General features: G+C 46.7%; 1 protein-coding gene across 1 annotated transcript in view; it reads left to right on the plus strand.

The window, feature by feature from the left end:
• LOC129693552 (uncharacterized) overlaps positions 1 to 16,140 on the plus strand; it is an 85,299-nt gene that overhangs the window by 41,257 nt on the left and 27,902 nt on the right. The gene's annotated exons all lie outside the window — the stretch shown is intronic.

Below are 16,140 nucleotides of genomic sequence, written 5' to 3' on the forward strand. Positions count from 1 at the left end.
CGAGGTTAATTCCCGGGATAGTGGGACTGTCATATGTTGAAAGAATGGAGCGGCTGGACTTGTACACTCTGGAATTTAGAAGGATTTTTTTCCTTCTGCCCATAATATTTAATATGTAAAAGAATATGTGATTCTGGTACATTCTGTTTGTAGTTTGTTTGGTTGTTTGTTTGTTTGTCTTTTTGCACAAAGTCCGCGAGCATTGCCACTTTTCATGTCACTGCACATCTCGTATGTGTATGTGATGAATAAACTTGACTTGATAAACTTGACTTGGATGAGAGGGAATCTTATTGAAATATATAAGATCATTAAGGGTTTGGACACGCTAGAGGTAGGAAACATGTTCCCGATGGTGTGGAAGTCCAGAACCATGGGCCACAGTTTAAGAATAAGGGGTAAGCCATTTAGAACGGAGATGAGGAAATACTTTTTCTCACAGAGAGTTGTGTGTCTGTGGAATTCTCTGCCTCAGAGGGCGATGGAGGCTGGTTCTCTGGATACTTTCAATAGAGAGTTAGATAGAGCTCTTAAAGATAGCAGAGTCAGGGATGTGGGGAGAAGGCAGGAACGGGGCACTGATTGTGGATGATCACAGTGAATGGCGGTGCTGGCTCGAAGGGCCAAATGGCCTACACCTGCACCTATTGTCTATTGAGTAACTTAAACATGCATGCTAACCACTGACATCGAATAACTTCTCATTTACTTTACTATTTCAACTTATCACTTCTTAAGCTAAATCGCATAACTCATGACTTGGACTCAGATATAACCTGTGTGAATGAATTGGCCACATTCACTCTGTCGGTAGGGGGTTTGTCTTCTCTGAGTTTCAAACTCATGTCCCTCCTTCTTGCGATGGTTGTTCCCGGGTTGTTGCTGCCAATCTCTCGGACTGCCCTTCTTTAAAAAATGTTTTACTTCAATCTCCTAAAGAAGACTTTGTTCGAACCCAAGGCTCTCATGACTATGCAATCAATCATTTCAAGTTGTCCTCCAAGGGCTGAATAACCAAAACATATCTTTGTTTCTTATCAGGCTGGTGGTTGTTAATTGCATTGTCTGTTCTTATCTCCCTCATTATAAATCAATTTACAAAATGTCAGTTCCAAGCATATTATCTTCTCAAGGCCACAGTACATATCCTGAGTTACACAAAAAAGCTGGAGAAACTCAGCGGCCTCTTAAACACAGTACATATCCTGAAGTTGCCTCGGCTCTGCTCCCACTAGATGTCACTCACGTAACTTTCACTCAACTCCTTTGTTGTTCTCTTGACCAGCATTTCTCTTTCTCTCTCAACTGGTAGCATCATCCCAAAGCCTGTTGGGATATTTGACATCCAGCCTCTTGCTATAAGTTACTCCAGCACTCTGTGAATCGTCACCTATCCATGTTCTCCACAGATGCTGCCTGACCCGCTGAGTTACTCCAGCACTCTGTGAAACGTCACCTATCCATGTTCTCCACAGATGCTGCCTCACCCGCTGAGTTACTCCAGCACTGTGTGAAACGTCACCTATCCATGTTCTCCACAGATGCTGCCTGACCCGCTGAGTTACTCCAGCACTCTGTGAAACGTCACCTATCCATGTTCTCCACAGATGCTGCCTGACCCGCTGAGTTACTCCAGCACTGTGTGAAACGTCACCTATCCATTTTCTCCACAGATGCTGCCTGACCCGCTGAGTTACTCCAGCACTCTGTGAAACGTCACCTATCCATGTTCTCCACAGATGCTGCCTGACCCGCTGAGTTACTCCAGCACTCTGTGAAACGTCACCTATCCATGTTCTCCACAGATGCTGCCTGACCCGCTGAGTTACTCCAGCACTCTGTGAAACGTCACCTATCCATGTTCTCCACAGATGCTGCCTGACTGTTAGAAATTTTCCAACAAAGACTATTACAAAAACGGAGGTAGAAACTGAACAAACTTTATTGTGAGAGAGAGAGTCACACAGAGCAACAATACAATACAATACAATACAATACAATACAATACAACACGAGTTTATTCGTCACATTGCACATAAAGTGCAAGTGAAATGAATATGTCAGGAGCGATACAGTGAGAAAGAACACACAATACACAATAACAATTTAACACAAACATCCACCACAGCATTCATCACTGTGGTGGAAGGCACAAATATTGTCCAGTCCTCCTCCATTCCTCCCCGTGGACAGGACCAGAGTCCAGAGACAGTCCATAGTTGGCTCTTCCCCACCGGAGACCGCGGCTTCAGGATGGTGTAGGCCACAGGCCGGCGATCGAAGATTTAAAGTCCCTGCCGCGCCGCAGCCAGAAGCACCGTAGACCGCAGGGCCGGGTGTCGAAGCTCCCCTCCTGGGGTGATGGTAAGTCCATGCCAGGTCCGCGGTAGAAGTTGGACGCGGGCCGACAGTGGTGGCTTCTTCTTCCCTGGGTCCCCCACGAGGGATCCCGGGCTGCGGACACCGCGCCAGCTGGAACTCTGCAGACTGAGGTTTCAGGCTTCCGGCTGCCGCGGGCCAGCGAAACGGAGCGCTCCCCTCCAGCGAGCCCCAGCGAGGGCTCACCCGCTCCACACCAAGAGTCCACTCTGAGCCCAAGTGTCTGTGGGAGTCCTCTCTGAGCTAATGCTGAAAACCATCTATTTTATACATTGATTTAGACAAAAAGCATCCAGACAAATGGTAATGAACAAGGACACTCAGAATTCAAAGGATATAACATTTAGCTGTGGAAAGTTACACAGTGGAAAGTGGAATGTTTGTAGCAAGATTAGTCGTTCTGCAGGTTCTGTGACAGAATCTTAATCTCTTGACCAAGACCTGTCCATTACTTGTGCCCTAGGCAGTTTCGGTAAACAATCTTGTGCAGACACAGATAGAATACATAAGGAAATAGTTACATACATTTTACGAATAAGGATTAAGCCATTTAGAACAGAGACGAGGAAATACTTTTTCTCACAGAGAGCGGTGAGTCTGTGAAATTCTCTGCCTCAGAGGGTGGTGGAGGCAGGTTCTCTGGATGCTTTCAAGAGAGAACTAGATAGGGCTCTTAAAAATAGCGGAGTCAGGGGATATGGGGAGAAGGCAGGAACGTGGTATTGATTGTGGATGATCAGACATGATCACATTGAATGGCGATGCTGGCTCGAAGGGCCGAATGGCCTACTCCTGCACCTATTGTCTATTGTCTATTGAAATTCATACTCTGGTCTAGAGTAAGAATATGATCATGGCTGATCATCTACAATTAGTACACCGTTCCTGCTCTTTCCCCCATATCCCTTGATTCCTTCAGCCCTAAGAACTAAATCTAACTCTCTCTTGAAAACATCTAGTTGATTGGCCTCCACTGCCTTCTGTGGCAGAGAATTCCACAGATTCACAACACTCTGGGTGAAAAAATGGCCTGAATGGCCGACCCCTTATTCTTAAACTGTGGCCCCTGGTTCTGGCCTCCCCCAACATCGGGAACATATTTCCTGCATCTAACCTGTCCAATCTTTTAAGACTTTTATATGTTTCTATAAGGTGCCCTCTCATCCTTCTAAATTCCAGTGAATACAAGCCCAGTCGACCTATTCTTTCATCATAAGGGCCATTTTTGGAAAGTGAATCAAAAATGTCGCACACGTGACCAGACGTCATCACAAAGTGACACATTAAAACATTCGTGTAAGCGATTAATCTAATTTGTCACTATTTTACAGAACTATAATACATGTCTGCTAAAGATATGAGCATTCAAGCTTTTTAAAATTCACATAGTTTGTATATTGCTTCCGTGTGAGGTCACACACGTGGCCAGTCGTATTTTACCTCCATGTTTAAGAATAAGGGGTCGGCCATTTAGGACTGAGATGAGAAAACAGAGAGTTGTGAATCTGTGAAATTCTCTGCCCCACCCTACCCCCTAACCCCTAACCCACACCATCCTACACCCCACCCTCTATTCCCCCCCTTACCCCCTCTACCCCCCTACCCCACCCTCTACCCCCACCTACCCCCTACACCACCCCCTACCCCACCCTACCCTCTACCCCACCCTACCGTACCCCCACCCTACACCACCCTACCCCACCCCCTCTACCCCCACCCTACCGTACCCCCACCCTACCCCACCCTCTACCCCACCTACCCCCTACACCACCCCTACCCCCACCCTACCCTCTACCCCCTACCCCTACCCTACCCCCACCTACACCCTACCCCACCCTACCGTACCCCCACCCTACCCCGTACCCCCCCCCTCTACCCCCATCCTACCCCACCTACCCTCTAGTCCACCCCCTTCCCCATCCTCTACCCCATTTCGACCCCCCCCCTTGCCTCATCGATTCACGCACTTGTCTGAAATGATTGTTAAAGGTAGTGATTGTAATGACTGATGGAATCAGTTTGGGGCGGCATGGTGGTGCAGCGGTAGAGTTGCTGCCTTCCAGCGTCAGAGACCCGGGTTCAATTCTGACTACGGGAGCTATCTCTACCTAGTTTAGATGTTTCTCCCTGGGATCGCGTGGGTTTTGTCCGGGTGCTCCGGTTTCCTCCCACACTCCGAACACATACAGTTAGTTGGCTTCAGTAAAAATCATAAATGATCCCTAGTGTGTTGGACAGAACTAGTACAGTGCAGGTAGGTGTGCTGATGAGCCTGTCTTCACACTGGATCCCTAAACTCTAAATCATTCAAAGGGTGAAGATCAAAGTTTATGAAGCTATGCTGGATAAATTTCATAAGCACTCATTAAAAATAATTAAAATCATGATTTGGCTAAATCTAAAGCACTTCATTAGTTATACAGACTAGAAACAAACATAATTTCCAGAGGGAAGTGACAGCACTCATTTCACACAGACCAGTATCTATCTTCCTTTGCCTTCAACCCCCCCAGGAGCAGTCACTCAGGATGCTAACTGCTTTCAGCTGCTCACCTGCAACTAGCCTCGTTAACGCTGCCTTTTTAAAAGCCTCACGCTTCTACTTCTGTTCCCAGCTACTCACCCAGAAGGAAGGTTTGCAAGTGTTCATTTATCTGTTGGCATGTGATTTGTTTCAACAATAAGGTTGGCAGTGTGAGGGAACCTTGAGTTATGTTAAGTAGGCCACAGGTTTAAGGTGAGAGGGGAAAGATTTAATGGTAACCTATAGGGTAGCTTTTTTTACATAATTGATGTATGGAATGAGCTGCCAGAGGAGGTAGTTGAGGCATGGACTATCACATTGTTTAAGAGACATTTAGACAGGTACATGGATAGGACAGGTTTGAGGGATATGGAGGGAACAAATGTGGGCAGGTGGGATTAGTGTAGCTGGAACATGTTGGTCGGTGTGGGCAAGTTGGGCTGAAGGGCCTGGTTCCACGCTGTATCACTCTCTGACTCCATAACTAGTGTAGTTGGGACATGTTGGCTGGTGTGGGCAAGATGGGCTGAAGGGCCTGTTTCCACACTGTATCACTCTATGACGAGTGTAGCTGGGATATGTGAGTCGGTATGGGCAAGTTGGGCTGAAGGGCCTGTTTCCACACTGTATCACTGTAACTCCAAGCTCCATGCGGGGCGGAGTGACGGAGCATCACTCCGACGGTGACACGGGCTACTCTGTCACTCTCAGACGGGACGGCCTCTCGGTCATCAGAGTAGGAAGTGGCCACTGGACATGGAAGCTGAGCCGAGCTAAACCACAGTGGGCGGCACGGTGGCGCAGCGGTAGAGTTGCTGCCTCACAGCGCCAGAGACCCGAGTTCAATCCTGACTACGGGTGCTGTCTGTGTGGAGTTTGTACGTTCTCCCCGTGACCTGCGTGGGTTTTCTCCGGGTGCTCCGGTTTCCTCCCACACTCCAAAGACGTACAGGTTTGTAGGTTAGTCGGCTTGGTATAAATGTAAATTGTCCCTAGTGTGTGTAGGATGGTGTTAGTGTGCGGGGATCGCTGGTTGGCGCGGACTGGGTGGGCCAAAGGGCCTGTTTCCGTGCTCTATCTCTGAACTACTCCCAGCTGCTGTAAATCACCTGTCGCTGAGCTTGTGGGCTACAGCAACATTGCAATCTGTCTGTCACGTTAATATTAATATCCTTCCTGCATACATGTAGCCAAAAGATTCATCATCGGGTTAATGATCCCTTCGGAAACAGACTGCTGGTTGTTCTCAGATTATAGAAACTTATCGATCGAAATGGATCTTATAGAAACACATAAAATTATAAAAGGACTGGACAAGCTAGATGCAGGAAAAATGTTCCCAATGTTGGGCGAGTCCAGAACCAGGGGCCACAGTCTTGGAATAAAAGGAGGCCATTTAAGACTGAGGTGAGAAAAAACTTTTTCACCCAGAGAGTTGTGAATTTGTGGAATTCCCTGAGGGCAGTGGAGGCCAAGTGGGTTGTTGCCGGGGTGACGTGGGCCGTCGCTGGGGTGACGTGGGCCGTCGCTGGGGTGACGTGGGCTGTCGCCGGGGTGACGTGGGCTGTCGCCGGGGTGACGTGGGCTGTCGCCGGGGTGACGTGGGCTGTCGCCGGGTGACGTGGGCTGTCGCCGGGGTGACGTGGGCTGTCGCCGCTGTTGCTGACTTTGGTGAATTCCATTGTTCTTGTCGCTGGCAGTCACCTGAAAAAATTGCCTAAGTGGGACAGGCCCTTAAAGATTTTTGTGGTTCTATCATAAACAGGAGGGTGACCAGGGGAAAGGGAAGACCTCTTGAAGATTTAGGAGAGAATTTGTGCTTAAGGAGTGGGGATGTAGGTGAGATGTTAAACGGATACTTTTGTCACTAAGCGAGATCTGTTGTCACCAAGGAGAAGGACATGGAGCACAGTGAGATTGGTCTGGAGAACAGTAATATACAGGGGTTCGGAGGGATAGGGTGTTGGGATCCTGAAGTGGATTAAGGTGGATATATTCCCAGTATCTGATGCCATCTATTCCAGTTTATTGAGAAGCAAGAAGACATTGTAGGAGCCTTGATGAAGATTTTTGCAACTTCTCTAGCCACAGACGAGGACCCAGAGGACTGAAGCAACTAATGTTGTTTCTTTAGTAAATGAGGGGAGCAGAGAAAATCCAAGGAATTATAGGCAGATGATCCTCGCCTCAGTGGTCGGGAAGATATTGGAGGTTTCTTCTGGATAGTATTTACTCCCATTTGGAAGAGAGTGGATTAATTAGAGCCAGTCAGCATGGCTTTGTACAAAGCAGGTTGTGTCTTACTAATGATTGGGTTTTTTGGGGAGTTGATGGTGTTAGATGAGGGTAGGTAGGTGGATTGTAATTAGAAATTTGATGAAGTCCCACATGGTTGGCTAACTCAGGTTAAGATGCGTGGGATTAACAGTGTCTTGCTCGTATGGTCTCTGGTGAGTTCATTTGCAAATGATATTGGATTGCTTGAGTAGCGGACTGTGTGGAAGGCTGTCCGAGTATACAGCGGGACATAGGTCAGCACCAGAAATGGGCAGAGAAATGGTAGATGGAGTTTAACCTGAGCAAATGAGAGTTGCTGCACTTTGGGATGTTGAATGTTAGGGGGAAATATAGAATTAATGACATGAATTTTAGCTTTGATGTACAGAGGTTGGACAAACTTAGATTTTCTCTGAAATGCCAGAGGTTATGGGGAGACCAGTGTGTAGAATCATGGGAGACATAGATAGGTAGACAGTCAGAACCTTTATCCCAGGATAGAAAAATCAAATACTAGAGGGCGTAGCTTTAAGATGAGAGGGGCAAAATTTAAAGGTGATGCGAGGGGCGTTTTTTACACAGAGGGTGGTGGGTGCCTGGAACAAGTTGCCAGGGGTGGTGGTGGAGGCAGATACGATAGTGGTGTTTAAGAGGCTTTTGGCTAGGCGCATGATATGCATGGGATGGATTATGTACAGACTGATAAGGGATGGGCTTGGCATGTAGAGCGTGTGAAATCTTTCAGAGCTGTATGGCAAATATGGCTGGGTGGTGAAAACAATTCTAATGTGTGGAGATGTGTCTGGCAGATTCAGGAGAGGGGAAGGACCAAGAAAATCTGTTAGAACAGAAGGCACCTGTGATTGGTGAAGGTGGGATTGTAGTGGAGGCAATGGGCATGCAAGTCTCAGGAGCAACCTGTGATGGGGCATTGATGGTACATCTGTCCAGAGCCCTTGCTCTTCACCAATCTCCATTCTATTGACTCCATTTATACCTCATGCTGCATCGGCAAGGCCAGCACATAATCAAGGACGAGTCGCACCCTGGCCACTCCCTCCAGTAGCCGCCCCTCCGCTTCCATGAGCCGATGACACCACGTCCCGCTCCCCCAACTGATCACAGAATATCCGGGAACTTTCCCCTTCGCCTTCCACCACCGCCACCTTGCCCACAGCTGGATGAGCCTTGGCTTGTTGGCTTGTTGGCCTTCTGCTCTGCTGTGTCTTGTGAACCTGTAGCTGATCCCTCAACCTGTTGATGGTCACTAGTGCTCAAAGTGGAACTCGCAATGTGTTATCACACTTGAGTGCACATCAGTGCTTGTACTATTGGTCCTTAAATCGATGATATCAGATGAAATAACCTGCTCCACTACGCTGGTGAGTTGCCTGGGTTCTGTAAGTAAATTGGTTCCAGTATTCAGTCTGTGTGTTCTGGTGGTAGTACAGAAGAGAACAGCTGCTTGCTAGCAATTGTGTGTCCCAGCTATAGTTTCAGTAAAACTCCAACCGATGAGAAGTGTCTTCCGAAGGATTAAAGGACAAATGTGGGTAAGTGCTCATGAATGCCCTACTCTGATTGCAGATGCTTTTCTGTAAAATTTTCCACATTTATTTGCTGAACTTTCAGCAAAAGCGATGCAATGGTTTCAGAATGGAGTAAAAAGTTCAAGTGAATGGCAGGGCCTGGGGGAGTATTGTAAAACAGTGTAGGAAGGAACTGCAGATGCTGGTTTAAATCGAAGATAGACACAACAAGCTGGAGTAACTCAGTGGGACATCTCTGGAGAGAAGGAATGGGTGATGTTTCAGATCGAGACCCTTCAGTCTACTCCAACAACTTTTTCCACACAAAGGATGGTGGGTGTGTGGAATGAGTTGCCAGAGGAGGTAGAAGGGGCAGGTATTATACTACATTTATAAGACATTTGGGCAAGTACATGGGCTGAAAGATTTGGAGGCATGTGGGCTAAATGCAGGAAATGTACTAGCTTAGATGTTAATCTTGGTCAGTATGGATGAGGTGGGTGGACAGGGGTATTTCTCTGGATATTTAGCCATAATTATTGTAGATGAACAGGAGGATCTCGATGGAAATGCACCCCATTATAAGCCGCCAATGACAAAAATGAACATCAATGTAGTGAAGGCTTTTTCTATAAAGGCTTGATGCAGAGAGCATGAAATTGCCATCGATCAACTGGTGGCACAACGTGTTAGTAGTTCTAGTAGCTTCTGAATCTATGTCGATGCCAGGAATCTCATCAGGAAGCTAAAGATATTTTAATTGTTCAACTGCCCACATTAGTGAATGTCCCTCCCCTCTTTCAAATCTCTTTTGCTAAGTCATTAAGCAAAAGTCCTTCCACCTTATCTGACTCTGGCCTTTAATGTTGTTTCTTTATTCAAGTGCTTGCAGGCTGCTGAACTCCAAACAGAAAATGCTGGGAACTATCAGCGGCTCAGGCAATGCCTGAAGAAAGAAACCAAGCCGTGTGTAATAGTGAAGACCATGCTAGCTATCCCTAATTAGCGCTTTCTCTTCCAAATGGAGTTAATACTATCCCAAAGAACCCTGTCCAATGGCTACCCCACCACTGACATGGTTCACCAACCTTTCATATGCCTGCATTCTCTCTACTTCCTTTCAACAACATTGGCCACTCTCCAGTCCTGAGAAAAGGGACTGAGAAAAGACAAAGTTCTTCATCAAGTCTGGCTCAATCTCTGGCCTCTTGCCTGCCTGGGATAGATCTCATCAGATCCCAGGGATATTCAACCTTGATGCTTTTCTTTGACATGACTGACCAAAGCCATTTTGGCCCTTCTGGTTGCCCACTTGTGTTTGTTAGACAATAGACACAGGAGTAGGCCATTCGGCCCCTTGAGCCAGCACCGCCATTCAACGTGATCATGGCTGATCATGTATTTTCTCTTTTTTTTATGACCAAGTTTACAATGCAAGGTTCCTTTACTTTGCCATCCTCATCTTTCCTCCTTCGTGGGACTTGCCAAACCTAAACTTTGACCAACTAGCCTTTAAATGGATCCCACATGTCAGATGTGGACTTGCCCAATAACAGCTGATCATAACCTGCTCTTCCAATCTCCTCCATAATAATGTTGTAAGTTGCCTTCTTCCAGTTGGTACTTTCACATGAGGGCTAGACTATCCCTATAGCATGTACTTGTGCAGTATATACCATACACACATGTGTACAGTGTTAATCACAAGGGCTAGACTATCCCTATACCATGTACATGTGCAGCATATACCATACACACATGTGTACAGTGTTGATCACAAGGGCTAGACTATGTCTGTACCATGTACATGTGCAGCATATACCATACACACATGTGTACAGTTTTGATCACAAGGGTTAGACTATGCCTATACCATGTACATGTGCAGCATATACCATACACACATGTGTACAGTGTTGATCACAAGGGCTAGACTATGCCTATACCGTGTACATGTGCTGCCTTTATTGCCCTTTCCACTTATGTTGCACTGTCGGGGAGTTACAGACTTGCACAAGACTCTTTAGCACATCATTGCTCCTGCCATTAACTGTATACTTCCCCTTTGCATTTCACCTCCTGAAGTGCAACACCTCACACTTGTCTGAATTAAACTCCATCTGCCACTATTCCATCTTGACAAAGATCTTGGCATCGTCTCTAGCCGGGACTGGAGAGTGGTTAGTGTTGTTATGATTGTGAGAAGGGAGAAGGGGAGAATCCAGGGAACTTAAGCTGGTGAGCCTCACATCAGTGGTAGGGTAGCTATTGGTGGGGTTTATTTGGGATAAGATTTGCTCCCCTTTGGAAGTGAATGGGTTAATTATGAACAGTCAGCATGGGTTTGTACACAGCAGGTCGTGTCTTATTAACTTGGTTTAGTTTTTGAGGAGGTGACCAAGGTGATTGATGATAGCAGGTTGGTGGATATTGTCTACATGGAGTTTAGTGAAGCATTTGATAAAATCCCCCATAGTCGGCTGGTACAGAAGATTAATTTTCATGGGATAAAAAGTGCCTCACTGCTTCCAACCTTTCCCAAAGGCACCATACAGTCCATCCAGTGAAGGTAGATGCCCTCGGACTGGACGACAGTCGGGTACGTCAGGGGTGAGCCATGTCTCTGTGAAATAGATCACATAGTAGTCTCACTTCTCCAAGGGTAGCACAGTGGTGCAGCAGTAGAGTTGCTGCCTCACAGCGCCAGAGACCCGGGTTCCATCCTGACCATGGGTGCTGTCTGTACAGAGTTTGTACGTTTTCCCTGTGACCATGTGGGTTTTCTCCGGGTGCTCTGGCTTCCTCCCACACTCAAGATGTGCAGGTTTGTATGTTAATTGGTTTTGATAAATTATCCCTTGTGAGTAGGATAGTGCTATTGTAGATAGCTGGTCAATGCGGACTCGGTGGACAGAAGGGCCTGGTTCAACGTTGTAATGTTTAACGGTCAGCATGCCTTTAAGTTTATCCAGCTCTCCATAGACTGCACATTAGACAGTAGTAATCAGGGGAGGGGGGGACTTGAAGCTGTTGCTTCAGCCTCACCTGTAGGCTGGTGCACTTCCCTTGTCTCCTCACCAGGTGGCAGCACTTTGTTCCATGAGCGGGTTCCCGGCCCGGAGTTGGAGCGCCGTCAAACACGGATAGTTGGGACAAAGGTCAGAGACAAGAAAGGAAGGTGTGAGACAGGTTTGATGCGTTGTTGATTGTGAAGCCAGAGGGTGAGTGGAGTGATAGGTGGAAGGGAAGGGGGGGGGATAAAGAGAGCCCTGAGGGAGGGGTAGCTTGAGAAATGAAGAGTTACACCCAGCATCTGCAGATATATTTGATTCACTGTGGAATCGCCTCATGGTATTCCTACTCTGAAGACGTTCTCCTCCTCTCTCTGGGAGTTTAGTGATGCTCTCTCACTGCTCCCCCTTCTGTGATGGTTTTCCTGTCTGATGTCCAACAGATAGTTTACCTCGACCTGCACCCTAACTTGTTCCAGTGGTTACCACCTTCAGTTTGTGTGTGATATCATCATTAGTATGGAGATCTTCAATTGCTAAGGATTTGTTTGCCGCATGCATGTTGCTCTTTGCTCCATATCCATTTTGCATCTTTTGTCAGCATGTGGTGCTGTGGTCTAAGCAGATAAGTGAAGGAACACTGCATCATGCCTCTCGCCGCTGGACTGTTCTCGTTTGCACCCCTTGATGTAGTTTAGTTTAGCAATGTAGCCTGGAAAAGGGGTCTTCGGCCACCAAAGACCCCTGACCAATGATCACCCATACACTAGTTCTATCCTACCCACTAGGGACATTTTGCAGAAGCCAATTAACCTACAAACCCGCACGTCTTTGAGATGTGGGAGGAAACTGGAGAATGCAGAGTAAACCCACATGGTCACAGGGAGAACGTACAAACTCTGTACCGACAGCACCTGTAATGAGGATTGAACCCAGGTTTCTGCCACTGAGGCAGTAGAATAGAAAAACAGGGATGTAATGCTGAGGCTCTATAAAGTGCTGGTCAGGCCGCATTTGGAGTATTGTGAGCAATTTTTGGCCCCATATCTGATGAAGGATGTGCTGGCTCTGGAGAGGGTCCAGAGGAGGTTTACAAGAACGATCCCAGGGATTAGTAGGTTAACCTATGTTGAGCGTTTGTCGACACTGGGCCTGTACTCGCTGGAGTTTAGAAGGATGAGGGGGGGGGGGGTCTCATTGAAACTTACCAAATAGTGAAAGGCCTGGATAGAGTGGATGTGGCAAGGATGTTTCCACTAGTGGGAGAGTCTAGGACCAGAGGTCGTAGCTTCAGAATTAAATGACGTTCCTTTAGGAAGGAGATGAGCAGGAATTTCTTCAGTCAGAGGGTGGTGAATCTGTGGAATTCTTTGGAGGCCAAATCAATGGCTATATTTAAGGCAGAGATAGATGGATTCGTGATTAGTACAGGTGTCTGAGGTTATGGGGAGAAGGCAGGAGAATGGGGTTGAGAGAAAGATAGATCCACCATGATTGAATGGCGGAGTGGACTTTCTGGGCCGAATGTCTTAAAGTCTAATTGGCGTGGCACTTCACAGTTTGTAATGTGCAGTAACTGGGTTTCCTGCGAGTTCAACTTTCACACACAGATACAAATGTAGGAGAAGACGGACAGACTCTCACAAAACGTGGTCTCACACCCAATACAGCAAAGACACAGGTGATCAGGATCCACTCCAATACCAGCAAAACCCTATCCTTATGCACTGCACTGCTCTAGGGGAGCTAGAAACATTCACATACCTAGGCTGTGTTGTGGACATTACCGGAGGGGCAGAGGCAGACATAAAAAGTAGATTCAATAAGGCTAGTGTGTTGTTTAACATGCTCAGGAAGATCTGGAGCTCAAAACACATCTCAATCAACACCAAAATATGCATCTTTAACTCGCATGTGAAACGGGTGATGCTGGATGGATCAGAGACATGGGAAACAACAAAACACACGACAAACATTCATGAACACCTGCCTTGGGAGAATACTTAACATCTAGTGGAGAGACAAAGGCAAGCAATGTGGACCTGTGGAAAAGAACAAGCTAGGAGCCCATTGAAAGGAGAAAATGGAGTTGGATGGGACACACGGTCAGGAAACCTGCCACAAACATCACCTGGCAAGCCCTGAAATGGAACCCTTGACCCCAAGAGGTCGCCCCAGGAACAGCTGGAGAAGAGGTGTCCAGACAGAAGTGTCTGAGAGTGGGCTCAACTGTGGAGATCTCGAAAGAACTGCCAACAACCGAGTGAGGTGGAGGACATTTGTCAATGGCCGATGCTCCCTAGAGGAGCAAAGGGCTTAAGAAGTAAGAAGAAGAACAGTTCAACTTAGAAATGATCTGATGACAACATAGGACAGTGGGAAGCTTCTTCCGTTGATGGGTTCCACTATTGCTTCTGGCACAAACTACACTTTCCATTTCACCTGCAATTGTTGACATATGACTGCTTTCGTAGTGCCTGCAACCACAATATAAGCATTGAACTTTAACCAACCTTGCAATATGAATGGCAAATAATTCTATTGCCCGTAGCCTCTACAATTAAAGGAAACGGCTTGAACAGTATCCGATCATTAGACAATGGGTGCAGGAGTAGGCCATTCGGCCCTTCATGCCAGCACCGCCATTCAATGTCATGGCTGATCATTCCCAGTCAGTACCCCGTTCCTGCCTATTCCCCATATCCCTTGACTCCGCTATCTTTAAGAGCCCTATCTAGCTCTCTCTTGAAAGTATCCAGAGAACCTGCCTCCACCGCCCTCTTAGGCAGAGAATTCCACAGACTCGTCACTCTCTGTGAGAAAAAGTGTTTCCTCATCTCCGTTCTAAATGGCTTACTCCTTATTCTTAAACTGTGGCCACTGGTTCTGGACTCCCCCAACATCGGGAACATGTTTCCTGCCTCTAGCATCTCCAAACCCTTAACAATCTTATATGTTTCAATGAGAATCCGTCTCATCCTTCTAAACTCCAGCGTGTACAAGCCCAGCTGCTCCATTCTCTCAAAATATGTGTTCAATATTGATTTCAGTTTATTGTCACGTGTCAGTAGAAAGACAATTCATGATTCCAATCGAGCCATTCACATTGTACAGATACATTGTTCTATAGATTCAGGATCAGTTCCTGTGGATTGGAGGGTAGCTAATGTTATCCCACTTTTTAAGAAATGCGAAAGAGAGAAAACAGGGAATTATAGACCAGTTAGCCTGACATCGGTGGTGGGGAAGATGCTGGAGTCAATTATAAAAGATGAAATAATGGCACATTTGGATAGTAGTAACAGGATCAGTCCAGGTCAGCATGGATTTACGAAGGGGAAATCATGCATGACTAATCTTCTGGAATTTTTGAGGATGTAACTAGGAAAATGGACAAGGGAGAGCCAGTGGATGTAGTGTACCTGGACTTTCAGAAAGCATTTGATAAGGTCCTACATAGGAGATTAGTGGGCAAAATTAGGGCACATGGTATTGGGGGTAGAGTGCTGACATGGATAGAGAAGTGGTTGGCAGACAGGAAAAAAGAGTAGGGATTAACGGGTCCCTTTCAGAATGGCAGGCAGTGACTAGTGGGGTACCGCAAGGCTCGGTGCTGGGACCGCAGCAATTTACAATATACATCAATGATTTAGATGAAGGGATTCAAAGTAATGTTAGCGAATTTACAGATGACACAAAGCTGGGTGGCAGTGTGAATTGTGAGGAGGATGCTATGAGAATGCAGGGTGACTTGGACAGTTTGGGGGAGTGGGCAGATACATGGCAGATGAAGTTTAATGTGGATAAATGTGAGGTTATCCACTTTGGTAGCAAAAACAGGAAGGCAGATTACTATCTAAATGGCGTCAAATTGAGAAAAGGGGAAGTACAATGGGATCTGGGAGTCCTTGTTCAACAGTCTATGAAAGTAAGCATGCAGGTACAGCAGGCAGTGAAGAAAGCGAATGGCATGTTGGCCTTTATAACAAGAGGAGTCGAGTACAGGAGCAAAGAGGTCCATCTGCAGTTGTACAGGGCCTAGTGAGACCGCACCTGGAGTATTGTGTGCAGTTTTGGCCCACTAATTTGAGGAAGGACATTCTTGCTATTGAGGGAATACAGCGTAGGTTTACAAGGTTAATTCCCGGGATGGCGGGACTGTCATATGCTGAGAGAATGGAGCAGCTGGGCTTGTATACTCTGCAGTTTTGAAGGATGAGAGGGTATTTTATTGAAACATATAAGATTATTAAGGGTTTGGACACGCTAGAGGCAGGAAACATGTTCCCGATGTTGAGGGAGTCCAGAACCAAGGTCCACAGTTTAAGAATAAGGGATAAGCCATTTAGAACGGAGATGAGGAAAGACTTTTTCTCACAGAGAGTGGTGAGTGTGGAATTCTCTGCCTCAGAGGGCGTTG

Source organism: Leucoraja erinacea, unplaced genomic scaffold, assembly GCF_028641065.1.
Source record: "Leucoraja erinacea ecotype New England unplaced genomic scaffold, Leri_hhj_1 Leri_345S, whole genome shotgun sequence".
Taxonomy (NCBI): Eukaryota; Metazoa; Chordata; class Chondrichthyes; order Rajiformes; family Rajidae; genus Leucoraja; species Leucoraja erinaceus.